Genomic DNA, 7,279 nt, shown 5'->3' with positions numbered 1-7,279 from the left:
TAGCCTACTAATATAGCCGATATGAGACAATTAGCGGGTCTCACTCCGCCCCTTGTACTCACAACAAGACAACCATGAGGTAGGATGCCTTCTTGCAAGGCAAGGTAGAGCTTGCCAAAATGGCGATACATCCAAGCGTTAAGCACACAAAACAAGTAATGGATGCATCTACAAAAATGAATATCCATTTTCCTCATCTAAGTGGTGGAAATTATCTAAGAGGGAAGCAATCTAAGGGTACACACTCCATCATAGATATGGTTTATTCAAACTACTAAGCTTAGGAGGATACCAATAAATCACCTCCAAGTTGTGTCAAACTAGGGTACCTTTATCCTCAATCGTTCAATGCTTTCGTCAAGAGTAGACTCCTTATGGTGTTAGAAACACTGTAGGATCGCGGAATTCCCCTTCTTGCCTAGACAAGAAGAAGGGTCGTCCCCTCTCCACCATGCATAAAAGTGGGTTCAATGGAAAAAGGGATCAATGTATTTTGAGTTTCATGATGGGAGTTTTCTTGTGATTTGTTGTTATTCCCCCCAATTTCTTATGGCATTTGACATTTTTGAGAACAATTTGTTTTTGCCATTTCTTTGATGTTTGGCAATTTGATGCTTGACAATTTTCAACTTTTTGCATTTTTTGAACGTTTTCAAAGTCACCCCAATTGGTAACCAGGGTGCTTATATTTGAAGCATAGGAGTTCTTGTTTTTATACTCCTCTTTTCTTTGATTCAAATTGCAAACTTTTTGATTTTTCATTTTGATACTTGAACTCAAATTGATATTTTTTGTGCCCATTCCCTTTTTGTTAACAAATTGTGATAGAAGTGGAAGACGGTTGCATGGCTTCAAAGGTCACATTGGAATAAACGATAGCCAAGGAGTTATCACACCACAAAGTACTCTTGACTAGGCCTTAATCCATGGGTTAAAGAATACTAGCGTGACACATCCTAGGGTTTTTAGAAGCATTCTAATGAGCAAAGCCTTACGAAGAAAAAGTATCTACATGGGCCATATATACACTTGTCATGCTTCCCAAATAGATGTTTTCACAAAAAATTTCCTCAAATGCAACTACGTGCCATGATGCAACTAACATTTATACAACCTAATGCACATGCTTCTATCAACTAGTATGCCATATAAGCTAAATGCAACTCCTAAGATCACATTGGTTCATACCACATCGATCAAAATAAAGCCACATAGTCATTAACATAGAAAGAAAAAAGGAGATTGGAAAGATCATACCATGCGGTCTTCATATTCCTCATGCCTCGGATGTGGCGTAGTCGATCCAATTTAATAGGAGGATAAACAAACAAACACAAGTATATACAAAATATACAATTCTACACTAGAAAGGAATGAACATGTTTTTGGTTTTTTAATTTTTCAAATTTTTAAGGTTTTTGTTTTTAAGAAAATAAAAGAACATATTTTTGTGTGTTTTCTAAATTTTTCAATTTTTATCATTTTTTATTTTAAAAGTCAAGTTAGAATTTCCTATCCCCACACTAGTATGGGCATTGTCCTAAATGGCCAATACGATAGGAAATTATGCAAACTAAATGAGAATACATGATTTCTACACTAATATGCAAACTATATGACATATATATAAATGATGCAATTTATTCTACTCTATATGATGCATGAGTTTATTGGTTGGAGAGCTAATTTGGATTAACTCCCATTCCTTGTGTTTGAACTTCCCCAAACCAAGTAAGACACTATTTCAAGTGTAAAAGTAGGGAAGCTCATGCACAAGTACGCAATGCATGAAACTAATTGTCATTTTGGATTTTCAAAAGTGGGAACAAAATGAGACATCTCAATGGAACCGAGGTGGGAGTCCTTTAAGTGTTGCTAGGACTCAAAACAAATGATTAAGATTAAAAACTTTAAAACAAGAGATATAAACAAAGCTAGAGGAGGTGTAGGAAACTTACAATGGAATAGGTTGAAGTCAGGTAATCAACCCCGCATATGTGGCATCCTCCAAGTAGCTTGTCAATCCTCAATTGTCGATCATTGCGACATCCTCATCACTATCATTGCTTTCATCATCAACTTCCTCATTATCTTCTTCATCATCTACCTCCATTGACCTGGAGGCTTCACCACTCTCATCATCATCATTTGAACTATGCTCTTCTTCCTCTTTTTCCTCTTGGCAAGAATCACTACCTTCCCCGTCTTCAACAACAATCTCCTTCCCCCTAGCAACTCGACTATCCATGTTGGCATCTTTAGAAGCACTTGGGAAGAATACCTCCATATCCGCCCAACTAGGCAAAGGACATGAAGGATCAAGTAGTCCTTGCCTAGCTAGATGTAGGAGGGGCAGATATTGAGCACGGTAAGCATTGACCCGATCTTCATGAGCTTCCTTATGCATATGTTTCCTTAGTTGGGTCAATTAGTCGTTGCCTACCATGAAATTAGAGCCAATTGGTTTGAATTCTTGGTAGGCAAATGGATATGGTGGAGTCACAGTGGAGGAGGAGGAGGGCTTTGCATTTGATTCCCTATGTTGCTTGATGATCATTTTGGCTTCCTCGGAGACGGGTAGAAGGTAGTTTGGGATACGAACGACGATGTGGCATATTTTTGCTAGGCAAGATGAAGGACATAGCTTCTTTGATGAGCCACTCATACTTGTTGTCAAGATTGTCATTCTTGACCCAATGGAATTCGTTGATCATAGTAGCCATATCAAGGAGGTTGCTCCCTTTAACCGGGTTGTAGGTTTTATTTTTGTTGAAATTCGGGTTAAAGTGCTTGGCTAATCTCGTTACTAAGCCTCCACTGACAATGAACGCCGCTCCTTCTTTCCCATTATCAATTTCAAGCCACCGATCAAGTAAAAGTTGAAGGATGTTGTACTCTTTGGTGAACTTTTCATTGATATTCATGGTAGACTCAAGGTAGACTTAATCAAGCTCGGTAAAGTGATTGGTGCCTTTTCTTGCAATCAAAGTATTGCCCACAAATTTTTGCCATACCCCTATGCCCGGATGGTGGACATATAGAACATGGCACTCCCGGAAAGAGTCAAATTTTCGCCCGATAATCGCTTTCCAAGGGGGTGCGGCATCATATTTTAAAGGCTTCTTTGTATAATGATAATGTTGTAAAAGACCAAACACTTCACCAAACTCACTCAAAGTCATTCTTCTACTCTTGTTCTCAAGACGGAATTCAACAAATTTTTGATCCTCTACCTTAAACACCTTCAAGGAGCTTATGAACTTCATGGTTAGTGAAGGGTTAGTCAATTCTTCCATTTCAAAGAGGGTTAGCAACCTCATGGACTCGAAAAATTTCCTAGTTCTCTCAAGCACACCCAATTTTTCTAAGGCATCTTGACATATAAACTTGGTAGCTATAATAGTCTTCCTAGTAAGTGATACAAATGCATTCCTATGAGCATCGGTTAAGAAAGTTACCTCCGAAAAATTTGGCAATTGTTCTATAATCGGAATAGGTGTAGTAGCTTCCTCAATAGGAGTTGCAATTTTTTGGATTTCCTCCCTTGGTTGTACCACTACCAAAGCCTTTGAGGCAAGAAGAGCTTGTTGCCTTTTTGATAAATTTGAGGTTTTGGGTGCCTTTTTCCGCCTTTTTTCCTTGCCATTATGTTCTCCTTCTCAAATTTGTATCAACAAACCAATATTGTGTTTGAATGCTCCTTGTTTCCTCAAGCTTCAATCAATTCCCAATCAATTTTAGGATTTTCGAATTTGTACCCAAACCCTAGAAAATTGATTTAATTTGTGAGGATTTTGATGTGTAGATGGTCTTTTGTTGATAAAGGAGTGGTTTAATCTTGATTTGAGGAAGTTTTGTTTTGATGGTGGTGAATTTGGTTGAGAAATTTGTGTTTTTGAATGAGGGGATTGAGGGTTTTGAGGGAGAAAGGATGTGTGTTGGAGTTTATAAAAGATAGAAACGATTTTGGGAAGGAGGGGATGAATCTCTTGTTTTGTTAAATGCCAGCTCGGGGCGCTCGGATTTACCACGGGACGCGCGGATTCTCAGGCAGTACGTGCTGAATTTGCCAACCCATGCCAGGATGCGCGGATCCTCTTAAGGACGAGCGGATTCCTTCTGGGGACGCTCGGATCCTCTTGGGGACGTGCAGATTTACAAACAGCGTGAATTCATAATTTTGAAGCATGCCAGGAGGCGCGGATTAGTCTCAAAATGAGCGGCTCATATTATGGGTCGAGCGTCCTGAGTATGATCTGCTCAGATTTTGATACAAGACACTTTCTTCAATTTCAGCTTTCCCAGGACCCGCGTCCTAAGGCCAGGACGCTCGAATCATCTTCAGGGACGCCCGGATCATCCTCTGCTCGAGCGGATTCCCTATGGGGATGCTCAGATTATCCTCTGTTCCCGCGAGCTCAGTTCTGCCCGTGGGGATCTTTTTTCCCAAGTCATCCTTTCTTCATTTCCTTTGTTGAATATTGTGGGTGCACTACAAAGGCTTGGTTAGCCTAAGAACTTGCCATCCCCCCCACTAGATCAAACACTACACATCAAAACACGTTAAAATACCTCCCTCATTTTCTCTCATGTCGAAAATCTTGATCAAAGCATGAAAATATAAATCCAAAAATGACAAAGATGCAATAAAGGAAATAAAATGCTAGTTAAGGGGTTAGAATATTTATAAATGGTGGTTTAGGGAGGACTCCACCAAACTCTCATTCTTGGATGAGATGTCAAGGGGGCGAAGCCAAGGTGTTGTTAATGTTGATCAACACCTTGTAGAACTAGTCGAAGGCTTGCTCATTTTCATTATAAAGATCTTGCATAGATCTTTGCACATTGTGTTCTTCATGGTGGTGACCCGAGTCAAGATGATGACTAGGATCAACAAAGCCTTGGTCTAAGGTCATATCATTGCCAATGTAAGGATTGACTAACCCTTCAAATTCGTCATCCCATAGACCACAAACTTCATTAGCCTGTTCCCCAATGATGTCATGAGTTGACAAGAGAAACTCCTCTTTCTTGTTGTCATGGCTAATGAGGCCTTCTTCATTACTTGTCATGATTGGTGGTGAGCTATTCAAGCTCTCATTGTTGTTCAAATTTCCTTGCTCTCCGGATATAGCTACTTGAAGGTTATCCACTTTCTTCTTCCATATGAGTGGTGTTTATTTACCCATAGCTTGATCTTTGCATAGAGATTCTAACTTCTTCCTATCACTTTTTCGGCTATAATGATCGACCATGAAACATGGCTCATGTAGTTGGGGAGCTCTCATTGTTTTGTCAAGATTGAAAGTGATTGTCTCATCCCCTACCTCAAGTGTGAGCTCTCCATGTTTCACATCAATTACCACTCCCGTGGTATGCAAGAAAGGTCTTCCTAAAATGATAGGAATGTTGGAATCTTCCGCCATGTCTACAATAACAAAGTCTACCGGGATGAAGAATTTGCCAATTCTCACGGGGACATCCTCCCATACCCCTAAAGGTATCTTTGTTGATCGATCCTCCAATTGAAGAGTAATGTTGGTGCATCTGAGCTCTCCCTTTCCTAGCGTTTTGCACACCAAGTATAGCATGACACTTACACTTGCTACAAGGTCACATAATGCTTTGTTGATTGTAGTGTCGCTAATGGTGCATGGAATAGAAAAACTTCCCGGATCTTTGAGTTTTGAAGGGGAACTCCCTTGTAGAATAGCACTACTCACTTTGGTAAAAGCAATAATCTCTAGCTTTCGGATAGATTTCTTCTTGGTCAGAATGTCCATCATGTATTTTTCATAGGCCGGAACATGATTGATCAATTCCGTGAATGGGATTGAGACTTCTAAGTTCTTCACAATTTCCATGAACTTTCCAAGTTGTTCATCAAACTTAGGCTTAGCTTGATGACTTGGGAATGGAAGTCTAATCATAATAGGCTCTTTTTCCTTAGCCTTCTCTTCATTCTTCTTCTTTGAAACTTCATTGGTGGTGGGTTCTTCTTCTTTAGAATTCTCCACAACTCTTTGCTTGTTACTAGCATTCACAATATCTTCGTCAATTGGCCTCTTCGGCCCTTCATATCTTGTACCACTCCTCAAATGGATGGCACTCACCGTCTCATGTCTTGAAGGATTACTTTGAGGTGGTAATTGCCCCTTTTGTATTTGAGAGCTAGAAGATGCTAATTGAGTCTTTTGAGTTTCCAACATCTTGGTGTGGGCTAGTATGTTATTGATGCTGATATCTTTGGCTTGGCTATCTTTTTGCATTTGGGTGAAAAATTCTTGTTGGTTCTTTTGCATTTGGAGGATCGCTTTTTGAACATCAAAACTTTGGTCATTGGATTGATTGTATGAAGGTTGGTTTTGATAATCTTGGCTTTTGTTGTAAAAGGGTCTTTGAGCTTGATTTCTCATTGGAGGTGGGGTGCATGTTGGTTGGGGGTTTTGAACATTTTGGCTCTTGTATGAAAGATTTGGATGAAATTTGGTATTCTCATTATAGTAGTTGGAATAAGGGGTGCCATTCTTGTATGCTTGGAAAGCATTCACTTGTTCATTTGTTCCCCTACATTCACTTTGCTCATGTCCCAAAGTTCCACAACTCTCACATACTCCACTTGGAATTGAGGATGATGCCACTATAGCATTAACATGTTGTTTGGGTGATTTGGAAGCTTCATCAAGCTTAGCCACGCCCTTCTCAAACTTCAAATTGATGGTGTCAATATGATCACTTAGTTGAGCACCCAATTGTGTGATGGAATATACCTCATGCTTTCCTCCTCTAATGGCCTTTCGAGGCCTACTATATTTGGAATTATGAACCGCCATATCTTCGATTTTAGCCCATGTTTGATTGTCATCAACTTCGGTAAACATCCCATTGGATCCCATATTAAGGATATTGCGGGAATCTTCATATAAACTGTTCCAAAATTGTTGCACAAGGAACCACTCACTAAGCCCATGGTGTGGACAAGAACGATAAGTGTTCTTAAATCTCTCCCATGCTTCATACAATGATTCTTCATCCCTTTGTTTGAACCCGGTGATTTGGGCTCTCAACATATTAGTCCTCTCCGGAGGATAGAATTTCTTGTAAAAAGCAAGTGCTAGCTTCTTCCATGAATCAATACCAAGGGTAGCCTTGTCTAGGCTCTTCAACCATTGCTTTGCGGTACCGATCAAAGAAAAAGGAAATAATACCCATCGGATTTGGTCTTGAGTAACTCCGGTTTGAGAAATTGCATCACAATAGTCACAAAAAGTCTCCATAT

General features: G+C 39.7%; 1 non-coding gene across 1 annotated transcript; it reads left to right on the top strand.

The window, feature by feature from the left end:
• The first annotated feature begins 6,963 nt into the window (after window positions 1-6,963).
• LOC141609785 (small nucleolar RNA R71) lies at window positions 6,964-7,070 on the top strand. The gene has a single exon (XR_012527696.1). It is a non-coding gene; the product is annotated as a small nucleolar RNA R71 (small nucleolar RNA).
• The last annotated feature ends 209 nt before the right edge of the window (window positions 7,071-7,279 follow it).

This window comes from Silene latifolia, chromosome 10 (assembly GCF_048544455.1).
Source record: "Silene latifolia isolate original U9 population chromosome 10, ASM4854445v1, whole genome shotgun sequence".
NCBI classification, from domain to species: domain Eukaryota; kingdom Viridiplantae; phylum Streptophyta; class Magnoliopsida; order Caryophyllales; family Caryophyllaceae; genus Silene; species Silene latifolia.
The sequence above is the reverse complement of the archived record's forward strand: the minus strand, read 5'-3'. Positions and strand labels throughout refer to the sequence as shown.